A 13,206-nucleotide genomic window follows, 5' to 3' on the forward strand; every position below is an offset into this window, starting at 1 on the left:
GCAGTTTGAAAGGGATGGGGACACGGGGAAGAACCGATACAAAACGGGAACGACCGAGCCCAACAGCACGGTGTAAGGAATGAGATGCGTGTGGAAAGTTTTATGTTGTGAAATGAGCAGCCTTCTGCACAACACCTACCAGCAGATGTGAAAGTATGATTTCTGTCCCAAATTAATTAGGGTTGCTGAGCTCTGCTAACCAGATCGTGAAGCCAAGGGAGGGACCGTGCTCATGGACTGGAAAATGGGGGCATTCCGTGAACGGGTTACTGAAGTACCTTTCCCAGCTATCGCTGGGCGGAGTGTCTGTCAGGCAGTAGTTTAATACTTCGTGTCCTGCAGCAAATCCTTTATGCTGAGCTGGCTGATTTGAAGGTGTTCTCAATGAAGGCCACCTCAAGACATTACCAACCCATATACCCCATGAGCAGCCCTCCTTATGTCAGCAAAATAAAATAATGCTGGTTGGGAATCGGAGAAATTTGATGACATTTATGCACTTCTTTTTTTTAATTGGACTTACCTACTGCTACCTGCTCACTCACAGTTGGGTCTGTCATCATACGAAGTAAGGGCTCTGCTCAAGTCTGGGGCTCAGATCTGCCCGTGCTCTGCTGCGTGGCATCGGTACATGCTCGTGTGCTTTGGGAGCTGTGCCATACTAACCAGCTATGTGTGGTTCCCAGAATGAAGCGAGAACACGAAGTCTTTTTAGGACATGTACATCTCTCACCACTTGGCCTTGTTTCACTGTGGGTCTAATCACACTTGTTGAAGTATTAGAAATGTTGCGTGAACTGCCATACAACAGAATGGATTTTTTTCTCTAACGGGATAGGGAAAAGCTTTGTTCCTCTGTGGGGCTGGGCAGGGAGGTACCAATCCCTCCCGCTCTGACTGTGGAGGTAACACCGACCTTCCCAGCATGACAGAAAATTTGCAAGCCCAGAACTGCTTTCTCTCTGGCAGACTGCAGAACAGCAGCTGCAGCACCAGCGAAAGGACACAGAGGAGATGAGAGCCCACAGCTGGGACTTTCAGCCACATGGGAGGGATCCTTTGGGAATTTTTCCTTGTGCTGTAAAAGTATGGCTCCCACCATGTCTGTGACATGCCATTTGCTTATGCTTCTAGTTCGTGTTTCACATATCCGTGGTCTCTTCCATTGTAAAAGTGGGTGCTGGCAGAGCTTCACAAGTCCCCTACTCAGGGGATCCCACGTCTTTTGTTGGTGCCAGGGATGCTTTCAGGCAGAAGCAGCATGTCTCTTCAGCCTGATGTGGTGTGACCGTGCTGCTGTGGGACTGTCAGGGACCTGTGAAGAGCCTCGCCTGGAGACGGGGTTGTGAGCAACCCATCGGGGCTGGATGTAATGCCACCCGCCTGGGAGCAGGCTGCAGGCTGCAACTCCTCTGGGTCCCTTGGGACATGTGAAACTCTTCCAAAGGGACGTGGGGACCTGGGAAGAAAGCCTGTGGTGGCCTCATGTTTGCAACTCTCCTCCCTTTGCTCAGGGTTTGACGGAAAGCAGTGGGTGAACTAAATATTTGTGTGTTTACAGTTCACAGAAAAAAAGGGAAATTCTTATAAATAACACATATATGTGGATAATACTGCAAAACCATCAGGCTACTTCAAAAGAGTGGCAAGATCCTACTAATGCTTTTGTTTAAAAGGGCTGAGACACTAATTCACCCCTAGAACTGAGCGTTTATCAAGTACCATGCTGCCAGATTTAGTATGAAAGTAATGCAAACAGTCATCTGTAATGCAAATGTTGACGTCTGATTAATAGAGAAAATAACATGAGCAATTAATCCACGGGGGAATAGATCATTATAAATGTAAATTAGATCATCAAAGGATAAGCCACACAGAAATAAAACTACCCCCAAACATGATTAATTATTGAAATTCCAGTAAAAAAGGCATCTTTAACAATAGGATCCTTGGAAGATGTGTCGTGCGATTCATCAAAATTCTGGGCAGGGTTATTTTACAATCCCAAAATTGATTAGCTTCATTATAAATATAATGGGGACATTTATTCCACCCAAAATTGTGGGCTCTCTTAGGGACAGGGCACAGCCGTAGCACTACGCTGCCTCAGCTCTGATTTATGCACACCCCATTTTTTCTGTAGCGTGTAGTTACTGGGGTAAGTCAGGAGATGTGTCTGCATGCATTTTTCAGGAAGGAAGACAGATTTTGCATTCGCACATTAGTACTGCGTATGCTCTTAATCACCCCAAGATACAATGTCAGAGAAAAGATCGTCTCGCTGGTCAGGGCAGAGAGTTGAGTCAAAATGAGTGTGTCTCGTCTCATAAAGAGAAATATTCAGGTGACCTTGGGCAGATCGCTTTATCTCCCTTGCTTTATTCTCTATCTTGCTTTTGAATTCTTCTGCTTAATGATGTGAAACATGAAATAATTCCAAAGATCTTCTTTTCAAATAATGCTGGGAATCTACCTCTCTAAATCCCTGGTCAGTTTTTAAAAGCTTAAGCAAGGATTTTACTTTTTGTCTAACAAGATAGGGTTTACCGTGCTCACCAAGTGGTGTTAATACTTGTGGCAAATACTTTATCCATTTACACTTTATATACGTTCCTACTTACGCAGTGTTTTAGCACTTTTAGTGTTTGCAGCATTAAAAGCTGGGATCATAATTTGCGTCTTTCCTGAGGTTTGATGTTGTGTCTCGCTGATATGACAGACCTGCGTAGGACCTCGGCATATCCCCCTTTCTATCAAAACGAGATCTGATGTGCCTTGCTGCAGTAGTTCCAGCCCATTTCGTATGGCCACGCTGTGCAGAGCTGCACGCAGCTCACCTCATGCAACACCTTGCTCCTGCTGATGGCAGCAGTCGGGTTACCACCTCTCTCAGACTTCAGTTTTCTTAGGGTTTGGCACATTTCCTTATGATTCTGTCAGAGATTTCTCCTAGTTTTGAAGGACTGCAAGGCTGAAACATCTAAAAGGTGTTTCAACACCCAGCTGTTAGGAAGCCCCGAGTGTTGTCTGTTTCCAGGCTGTGGCTGAGATGCTGGTTCCTGTATGGAGCTGTTCCCCAAAACATTCACCTTTGCAGTGACCCACAGCCAGTGGGTTTTCTTCTCCCAGCATATTATTTCCAGCCCTGACAGACTCACCTTTGGCGAGTAGCTTGTGGTGTGAATTTCTGCAGCTGAGAAGGCCACCTGATGGTAAGTGTTTCTGCTGCTTCGTGCCATCAAATGGCCTTGGGGCACTTCTTACAGGAATTGAGCTCGGGTATTGTATGAGGTACCTTTGTGCTTTTGAGGCTCCAACAGCTCGATTTACAGGCTGTAAAACATAACACAGAAAAAAAAAACAAAAAAACAAAAAACACAGTAAATTAGTAGCAAATACCTGCCAGGAAAATAACACTTTTGTATCCTTACACTGTCATCATCTCTTAAGAACCAGCCCTTCTGGCCTGGCACTACTACATGGGAAAAACTTGGCTCTGACTAACCTTTTGTTTCGTTCCTGAGCCGCTGGTGGTACGAGGAAGGCATGTGTATCACTGTGAGCATCCCAGCTGAAATAGCAGCTGGGTTTAGCCTCTGATGGAGAGCGTCCCACTTGGGAAGGCTGAGTGCAGCCCTATGCTAAGGGCCTGCTATCGTAAACAGAAAAGGCAGAATTTGTGGTTTTCTGAGTTCCCATTGGGCTGTAGGCAGGGCCCTGAAGGGAGAAAGGCAGCGGAGGATAAATGAGTCTTGGTAAATGGTATTAAAAACTAGCAGAGAGGGAGATATATGAACACAGGATACATAGGGCTGTTGAGCGAGGGAGCAGGCTGGGAACCCAATTTATGCCAGTGGCATGAGGAATGAAAGGAGGAAGGTGGCACTCGGTAGATTCCCCTGGCTCCCCATAAATCTGAAAGCGGCTGCCTTTCCTTTTTTAGTAGCCTGTAAAATGCAGCCCCGGGACTGTTAGAAGATGCGCTGATGAAGGTGATAGCAAATGAGAGGCTCATCCTGGCCCTCATTTCCCAGATCTTTAATGATTTGGCAGTCAATTAACTGGAGGTCAGGTGGATCTGCAGTCTGTTAAAGCATTACGCTCCCACGGCGTGTGCTGTGCCACCTCTCCCGCCTGCATCCTCACAGGCACACTCACTGTGACTGCGTTTTGGGTGCACAGTGGCAAAGAAAAGGATGTTAATTTTTCAGCACCCTCCCACTGCTCTCTGCAGAATGTGGTTACTCCCTGTATATTCCTGTATTTTCAGTGAGAGGGTAAGGAAGGTGCTGATCAAACAAACACTCGGAGGGCACCTGGTTCCCAGAAATGATTTTAGGTAACGGGAAGAGGAAAAGAGGAAGGAGAGGCAGCCTTGTGGTGTTCCTGTGGTGGATTTGTTAGCTTAGGTCCAAAGGCTCTTCTGATGCTCCTCGTTAGGATCCTGTTCTTCTCCCCCATTACCTACTGATTCCTTAGCCTGGGGACTCCCCTGGGGATCTCCATACAGCTGGGATCTCACTTGGAGTATTTATTTCTGGCAGATTCGGTGTGATCCCTAGGAGTGGCCGTCCCATTCTCTGGCCATCTGAACTCCACCAAGGTAAGGTCTCGGCTTTTCATCGTCCCCTGTCCCTCAGGAGAGGTGGCTGATTTTCGCGGGGGTGCTTTTCAAAGGTGCCTGCCGACAGAAACCTCCCAGGCACAGCTACCTATGGAGAGTAGGAGAAATCTCTTTTTGGAGGCATTAATGAAAGTAATTCCCTACCAAAATTTGCCGACTTCAACGAACTGTCCTCAGTGACAGTACAGATAGACCTCATTAAGCCAGGAATTGCTCACTAAGTGATTCCCTGGCCAGAGTTAATGTTCCCTTCCCAGTGACCTGTTCGAGCGCTTGCTGATGGATTACCGATGCTCTTTTGGAAGACCTGGTGGTCTCCAGTCGCTCTGCTCCTGCATGTGGTGAGGCAGCGAGCCCTGCCAGCCCTGCAGGGCCTCCCCACGTCCCTGTGTGCTGTGCTGCATCCTGTCCCCTCGGAGTAAGGGGTTCTGTGGGCCCTCTTCATGCGGAACCGTGCCACACACACAGTGTCCCTGACCCTGTGGTGGCTTCTGTGTCTGGCTTCTGGAGGCTCTCCTGGCCTCCAGGGCTGGCTGAAGGACTCGGGCTTCCTCCCAGGCTGGCAGCACATCCCCTCACCTCTCATTGCTGACAACGGCACCTCGAGCTGAGCTCTCTCTGCTTATTGGGGAAAAGGTGCAGCTCCTCCTCAGCCACCTCTGAGGTTGGCATCATGCCATCCAGTGGTCCTCAGCTGATCAGGAGGAGCTCAGTGGGTTCCTGCGTGTGCAGATGAGAGGATGCACTCCAGAGGACAGACACAGAAGCCACCAGAGGGCCAGGATGGGGGGGATGTGAACTGTTCTATTGTTTTATAAAATAGCCAACCTCCTTTCAGGTAAGAGCTGCTATTTCAAAGCTCTAAGTGGCAACCTGCTCAGCCTCGCTGCGCTGGCGTCGCAGCTTTCTGAAACCGAGAGCTTTGTGCTGTCTGGGGAGTTTTGTGCTGAACTTGTAATAGTTTGTGATGAGGTGCCGTGCAATTCAGCAGGTAATTGGCCTGTGGATAACTTGAAATGCTCCTGCTATACTATGTGGGCGAACAGCAGTTGGTGCTAATTAAATAATTGCTTCCATTTAGCTCAGTATAATTAATGCAACCTAGATAATAGAGAAAGGTAAGTTGGTAATTCAACCTTCACAGGGTTGGGGTAGGATTCTTAGTGATTTGTTTTGAGGCAAAGAAGAAAGCGTTGGAAAATATTGCTACAGAAGAACAAAAGGGATCTTCTCGCAGGATGCATGGCTTCTTGTTAGGTTACTGGAGTTGGAGCTGGGTGGGAGTAGGTTTTTCTCATCTCAAGAAGCCTTTAAGAATTAGAAAACTTTAATGTACTTTACAAGGTTGTGTCATTGCAAAAGGCACCCCTAGCAGTCTGCAGCCTCTCCCTTGCTCCCTCTAAGGAGTTTGGCAGCCTGCGATCAAAGCCTTATTGTTTCAGAGCAATCTGGTCTCAAGATAGGGTCGCATCCCTCCAGAGCTGGCCCTGAGCACGGGCAGCCTGACCCCAGGAGAGAGGGAAGACTTTGCAGAGCCTCTGCTGCACCCAGGTTAAATCCAAACACTTCAAAGATTTTCACACATGCACAAAGAGAACTGCAGCTCCTTCAGCTGGTACTGCCAGTGGCAGGCTGCCCAGGGCCCTTTCTGGACCTGGGATAACCACGTTATATTCGAGACTCTGCTTGTCTTGCCCCCACAAACCACAGCTTGAACCTGTTGTCTTCTACTCCCGAGATGAATATCTCAGTTACCTGGGCTTTGATTCTTCTCGGCAGGGATTCCCCTTCTCCTTCCCCACACCAGCCTGGAGCTGGAAGAACTTTATGAAAGCCAGGTGAATGACAAAAAGCTCTCTATATTTAATTTACCCAATGTTTGTGTTGCACATCATCATAGAACATGGAGGCTCCAAGGAGATGGTGCATGTTAACGTAGCATCATGCCATAAAGCCTAAGTTGCGCTTTCCAAATTTTTCCTCATACGAAGATGAGAGCACGTTTGTCTGTAGCCTGCTTTTTCCTGGCCTGGTACTGTAACGCCAGTGAAAAACCTGTTGTGTTCAACCAGAGGCTGAAACTACCTGTGTTTTAAATGCTCGTGGTCTAGTCACAGAGCAAGGGAGTAGGGCTGGCTGGAGTGCCTGGAGCAGGATGAAATCTTTATCTCTGATCCTGCTGAGCAGAGACCAGCCAGAAGGGTGTCCTCCGGGCACCAGCAGAAAGCCTTGCATCTCCTTCATCTCAGATGCCTCGTATCAGAGAAATTCCTTGAAAACTTTGGTTGCTGGAAGCGGTGTTGGGTATTGTGAGACTGATGCTTTGTGAATTCCTGATAATTTTGTCCTTCCCCTGGTGCTGCTGGAGATGAATCGCAATAGTTCAGCTGTCAGAGGGCAGCTATGGTCCTACGGTAATTTCCTCCGTTGTTCTCACCTGCATATCTGCCTCTGCTCTCAGAGGGCTGATGTCAGGTGCTGGAGAGGGATTCACCTGCCTTGTCCTGTTATTTTAATCTTAGCTGATGCTTAGAAGACATTATAACACCTCAAGTATGCTTTAGATAAGTCACTTGCTCTGTGTAAGCAAAAGATTGATTTGTCTTGACATTTCATAATCTTTCTGTTTTCACATGTTGAAGCTTAATACGTATCACAGAAGACCCCTGTCATTTTTCTGAAGCCTTCTGGGTCACGGCAGACAGGATTAATATCCTCACTTCCTCGTGGTCCCATTTCTGTGACCTTCAGGAGCCTGACGTAAGGTTTTGTTTTCTTCGGGGCTCTTGTGGACACTTGAGGTGTATTTGCTACCAAATTATGTCTGATGAGGAAATACAAAAAGATGAAATATGGTTTTATTCTCAGCAATGCCTCATTTATATTGAGAGTGGAGCTGGGTGACTTATCAGTCAGTACTGTCCTGTTCTCCATCGTGCTACACCTTTGGTTGAGCTGCTGGAATACATGTAATGAATCTGCCAGCCTCAGCTTTAATCTTACTTTGTTGTGAGCAACCCATATACAGCATTGACAAAAGTCATTTCTATGCCAAGCAACAGGCAAGACAAGAGAAAACACTTAGGATATTAGGATTTAGGAGACCTGTTGGATTTGGGAGCCTGCAAAGCTTGTCATCTCTGCCTTATTGCGTAGCTCAGCATTCTGGTACCCCGTAGCACATCAGGAGGAGGTGTATTTCTGCCAAGGAGAGAGAGAAAACTCAGCGTCCCTCTCTCTTTCTGCTCTGGTGCTGCAGGAGATGCAGAGAAGAGAAGTGTGATCCCTGAGGATCCCTGCAGACAGTGAGGAGAGAATATATGGCGAAAGTGAAAATCAGCCTCAGGATGCTGTACCTCAAGGAATTCCAGATTCAATCGAATTTTGATGCCTCAGGCTTTAAGGTGTCTTTTGGTAGCAAGCGTTGTAGATGATGCTGTCTTCAGGCAGAAGACAGCCCTGTGCAGCCTGTCCAGAGAACATCTGGGGGGTAGGGAGGGGACGTCGATAAGCAGTCAGGTTCTTGTATCAAAACATAGCCACTTTTTCCACAGAAACGTCAGAATTGATGATTCCTTATTGATGGCAGAAGCACTTTGTCAATAAATCCCCCCTTGAAATGAAACCAACCCAGTTAATAATGCTAAAAGGAGCTGGTTCACAAACAACTGGAAAACATACCCGTTTTGAATCCTGAGGAACGACAGAGCCTCCAGCATGCCACTAGTTATTTTTTAAGTCATATATTTTCTGACAAGCTCCTCTCTTGGTACGGAGTCTCCCAGTCAGGGGAGGCTGGAGGGTAACACCAAGGATGCTGTGGTGTGAGATGTCTGTGAGCATTCACACTGGTTCTGTTCAAACCTTAGCCCTACTGCCGCTGCCCTTCAGATTTGTGGGTTGTGTTTGTGATGCTTTTCTCTTACCTTGGAAACTGAGCTCGCTTTATCACTTGGAGTGGCCACTGAAGGGCAATAGATTCTGCCTTTGTACCAGGATTTAAAAAAATGACTTATAGTTCTGTGGTGCTTGGATGTGTTTCAGTGTTAGCAGTGGCTATGCATTCTTAGGACTGGAATTGAGACGCTCATACAAAAAAAATCAACTAAGCATGTTCCTAGGATATTACTTTATAGTATTAAAGAAAGTATTGAGTGGGGCGATATTAAATAAAACCTTTCATTTATCAAAACACTTTCAGCATTTTCTTCCTTTTAGGAAGACGGGCAGAACTTAAAGTCTGAGCAAGGGGACAGAAACAATTTTGTGACCTTATATTCTTACATCTCTCGCTTTAGCTGGGGCTGGTAAAGCTGAATACATAACCCTAATATAAGAGGCTTAATTTTTGTTGAAGGGAACTTCTGTAGCAGAAGTTTGAAAAGTCAGAGTGCGATTGATGTCAAGTCAGCGTGGAGTTGTGCAGGCTTTGAGCCTCTTATCTGTAATAATACGAGCTACCCTCAGCGAACAGCCGTGGTAGTGGGCTAACAGAACACGCAGATTTAACAAAATGTAGATGATGACGACAAAGAGATCTTGGGATTTTTACCCTTTGAATGTTAAACGAGAGAGATTAAAGAAGAACTTTGTGGCTAATATTTACATGCGGCCAGTATGGTTTTAAAAACGTTCAGCAAAATGGATGCTGACGTTCCCTATTAGTCTGGTGCTCTGGCAGACGTGAAAAAATAAGTTCATAAACCACAACTGATTAAAACTGTGGAAAGGAGAAGCAGCCATTTTAGTAATGTAGACTATAGATGTGATTCATTAGGTGGGCAATAGAGCTGCTCCTCAGCTTCAGGCAGAAGTCCAGAATTTATTTCTGAGCTATCAGCCTGGTCAGTCGTGTCTTTGTATTTAGATCTCTGTGCCAAAAGGCAAAAGGATTTACAGCAGAGGAGTTACAATTGGGGTGGTCTCTAAGAATAAGCCAAGCAAATACTGCAGAGAGATTTATATTTTGCTAGACCAAGTGATATACAGGGCACAAAAGCACTTTCTTGGATCAGAAGCAAGGCAGAAACTTTGGGTAAGTACATTGTGAGGAAAAAAGTTATTCCAGTTTTAACCTTACTCAATTTTTTTTGGTTTTACTGCTTTTACCGTTTGAAACTGGAACAGGCGTGGAATTTCTTTGTTCCAATAAGCTGAAAATGAAGATAAAGACGTGCTTCTCCCAGTGATGTGCTTTTTTTGTCTGTAGGATTCTCCCCACATGCTCTCCTGTTCATACCTCACATCTACAAACCCCTCTGTTGAGAGCTGCTGGAAAGTCAGACTTCAGGCACACTTTTCCTGTTGTGAATGTCCTGCTCCCATATTATGGGATGCGCCTTAGGCTGAAGACCCTAAGGGCAAGCTGAGTGTGCATGTTGTGTGGTGCTTCAAGCTCTGAGCCTGATGCAGTGATGCTGTTTTTAAATAACAGAAGTGTCCAAAAGCGGGTAAAGGCACGTTAGTGCAATCAGTGGTTCATAGTCTCCTTTCTCTTATAGGATTACTTCTTGAAAGATCTACTAAGGCTGCACTTGAATTGTTTAATTTATGCAACAGATACATTTTTTCCCTTCTCGGTACTTATCCTGAGCTAAGAATGTGCTTAAATGGGAAGGAATGGCCCTATTTCTACTGCCTGTCTAATCTAATTAATCCATCTCATTTATTCAGTAATTGGAACATACAGATCTCTTTTTTTCCCCTTGAAGTAGAAGATGGGAGTGCTGAACATCCCTGTTTGTTCTTGCAGAGTCTGTCTGGTTGAATAAAACATCCTCCGGTGCCATCCTCTTCAGCTGAAACAGATGTTTGAAGTTCACCCTTTTGGATGACTTTGAACTGAAGGCAGGGAAAGCCTCCAGGGAAAATAAGTGTCAAAGGCCTTGTAGGCCTTCTGAAAGAGTTAAATCACGCTCTGATCTCCCTGGTTTCAGCCAGCTATTAGGTCTTTAAGCATCTTGTCTTTGAGGATTAGTCTGAACTCTTAATCATCCAGTCCCAGTGGTTGCTCTCACCCAACGTGCACTAATCCCAACTTCAGTAAGAGCTGTGGCATCATTGCGTTGGCACTAAACCTCTTGCTCTGCTCGGAACTTCTCTGCTTAAAAGCTTTCCCTTCAAAGCATCCAGCCAGTCCATAACTGGAGTGATTGGGACTGAGGAATGTGGGCAAAGCTGAGCCAAGCACAGGACTTGATTAAATCCCTTGTTCTCCAGTTTTCTGGGCTGATGGAAGCATCACCAAGCCTTTGTCCTAAAACCTGCTGGTATTCACAGGTTTTTGCACCAGAAAAGGATCTAACATGTTTAGGGCTTTGAGAAGACTTGTTTTGTTTAGAAGTGGAACACATTTGTACATGAGTACCAGTAGGTGTGGGGTTTTATCATGCTGGAGGTGAAGAAGTCTTAACAGAGAGCACCACGAGGGCAATGACTTGACCGAGGACACAGGTTTTATTTCCCTTTATCAGTGGCATTGAAACACTGGATAAAGTGTGTGCAAGGGTGTTTGTGTACTGTATTTATGAGCTACACCTGCACTGATAGCTCGTTTTTATACTGGCTCCTTAAAGAAGCATTTCTAACCTGTAGCCTTCCTACGGTGAGTTTTGGCCTGGAGGCTTGCTGCCTCGTGTCTCCCTACGCCCAGTGCTACCTGCGGTCATCTCGCTTTGCTCTGCAGCCTGGTCCCACTAATGATACCTCGGGCAGCTCTATTATTATTATTATTATTATTATTATTATTATTACATTTTAGTTTATAAAAAATAAAATCCTGTATCCATGGGGTTCAGGGGTAAATGTCAGCTTTCAGAAAAAGAAAAAAATAAAGATAAAAGTCAGGTCTCTGTGGTTATAGAGGAAAAAGATCAGAAGTAGAACTTAGTATAAAGCCAAGATATTAGGTAACACAGATTCTAATGCTCAATATGTCATGAAAACGTTTTGATTTTAGGAAGCTGATTTCTGTTTTTGCACTAGGATAACTTGACAATATTACTTTCTTGTACTTCCCGTCTTTCAGGCTTTTTTCCCCCCAAAGAGTGGATTTATGCATTATGTATTCTGGATATGTAGAATTTGTGTGCATCTCTTTTCAGTCTCAAATCCATAAAGTGCTCATATCTGATCCAATGTTTAATGTGATTCAGATTATGCAGAGGAGCTGATAATGTCTGTTTTAATGAAGTGCTTGAACATGGGCCTGAGTGGCGCCGTGCTGTGTGGGACGTTCAGAAGTGCCCGTGGGTGAAAGCAGCTCAAGTCCCATTGAAACTGAAGAGCTCGATCCCACTGGCATGAGAACGTGACGCCTCCTCGGTGCTCTTCTCCTGCTGCTGTCAGCAGCTGGTGGCAGCTCAATTTCACCAGCCGAGCGATGGGTTTCAGACCAGGGATGGGTTTGTGTTCTGAATTACTGTGTCAAAACTTGAGCAGCTTCGCTTTCGCTTCTCAAAATGCACTGTATGCTAGGCCAAAGAGGTGCAGTGAGCAGGCTTTCAGTGCCTGAACTGACCCAATTTTCTGCATTGCCACTGACAATTCTGTTGTTTTTATATGATTATATATTTAAGTCAAGCAGAGCTTCTAGTAGGCAAGGATTGGAGAAAAGTAGGAGGCTTCTTTGTTTGCTTTGTTACTGTAAATATTCGGGATGGCTGTATAATCCAGAGCACACAGCTCTCGGGAACACAGGGCCGTGTTTACTGCCTCATCCTTGGCACCGTGCGCAGCAATGTCCTACAGAGAGCACAGGAAAACAACAAACAAAATCTGTTTCTCTGCAGAAAATGTTTGTGTCGAGTCTTCACGATTGCCTTGACAGACTGAAGACAAACTCTTCTTGAGGCATAGGGGCATCTGGTGAAACAGCGCCTGAGTGCTGGAGGCGCCTGCTTGGGCTGCTACTGAATGTAATTGCTTGTGGATATAGTAAGGGTTTGTCGCTTAAATCATCCAAAAGAAGCGTGAGCTTCCCAAGTGTAGCATTTCTCTGTTGCAGTCGTGTGGTATGAACTATCATTCAGCAGGACGTGAGGTTTAGCCAAGGTGCCAGGCAAGAGGGAGAGCCCCCGCGGATGCGCAGAAGGACGGCACGCCGGCATCTGTTTCCCTGGCAGAGGGAGGGAGATGTCTGCCCGTGTCTGTGCAGTACTTGCTCACAGACAGGGAGTCTAGACAAGAAGCTGTCAGGTTGTAGACTCTGATGGATCTAAAATGATCTTTCGGCCATCTAAAGACATTTTGCCCACATGCCTGATGGTAGGAATGGAGTCATTGTGGAGGAGAGTAATGCTTTCCTCTCCCCACTGACTTTTTTTTTTTTTATTATTTTGCCTTTTCCTGCTTCATGGCTCACTACTGACAAGGAGACTGGTTTGCCATGCTAAATACCTTGGGTCTGACCGTAAGGAGAAAGCTTGCAGGCTCCTTTGACAGCTGTAATCAATAAGAAGTGAAAATCTCACTTGAGAAGCCCTTTTCCAACTATAAATGGCAACAAAAGTCACAAAGGTGAATTCCTGCTTTTAAGAGCAAGCCATGAAAACAGAGTACCAGAAACCTAAACAAGAAACAAG

General features: G+C 45.7%; 1 protein-coding gene across 7 annotated transcripts in view; it reads left to right on the forward strand.

Annotated features, from left to right (window-relative positions):
• TSPAN4 (tetraspanin 4) overlaps nt 1–13,206 on the forward strand; it is a 400,378-nt gene that overhangs the window by 129,078 nt on the left and 258,094 nt on the right. For 2 of the 7 annotated variants that reach the window (XM_082761011.1, XM_082761013.1), the window contains exon 3: nt 4,545–4,603. The exons of the other annotated variants lie outside the window; for them this stretch is intronic. The gene's annotated coding sequence lies outside the window, so the exon portion shown is untranslated. The remainder of the gene's footprint in view (nt 1–4,544; nt 4,604–13,206) is intronic. 7 annotated transcript variants of the gene reach the window in all.

Source organism: Aythya marila (assembly GCF_965140915.1).
Source record: "Aythya marila genome assembly, chromosome: 5".
Lineage (NCBI taxonomy): Eukaryota > Metazoa > Chordata > Aves > Anseriformes > Anatidae > Aythya > Aythya marila.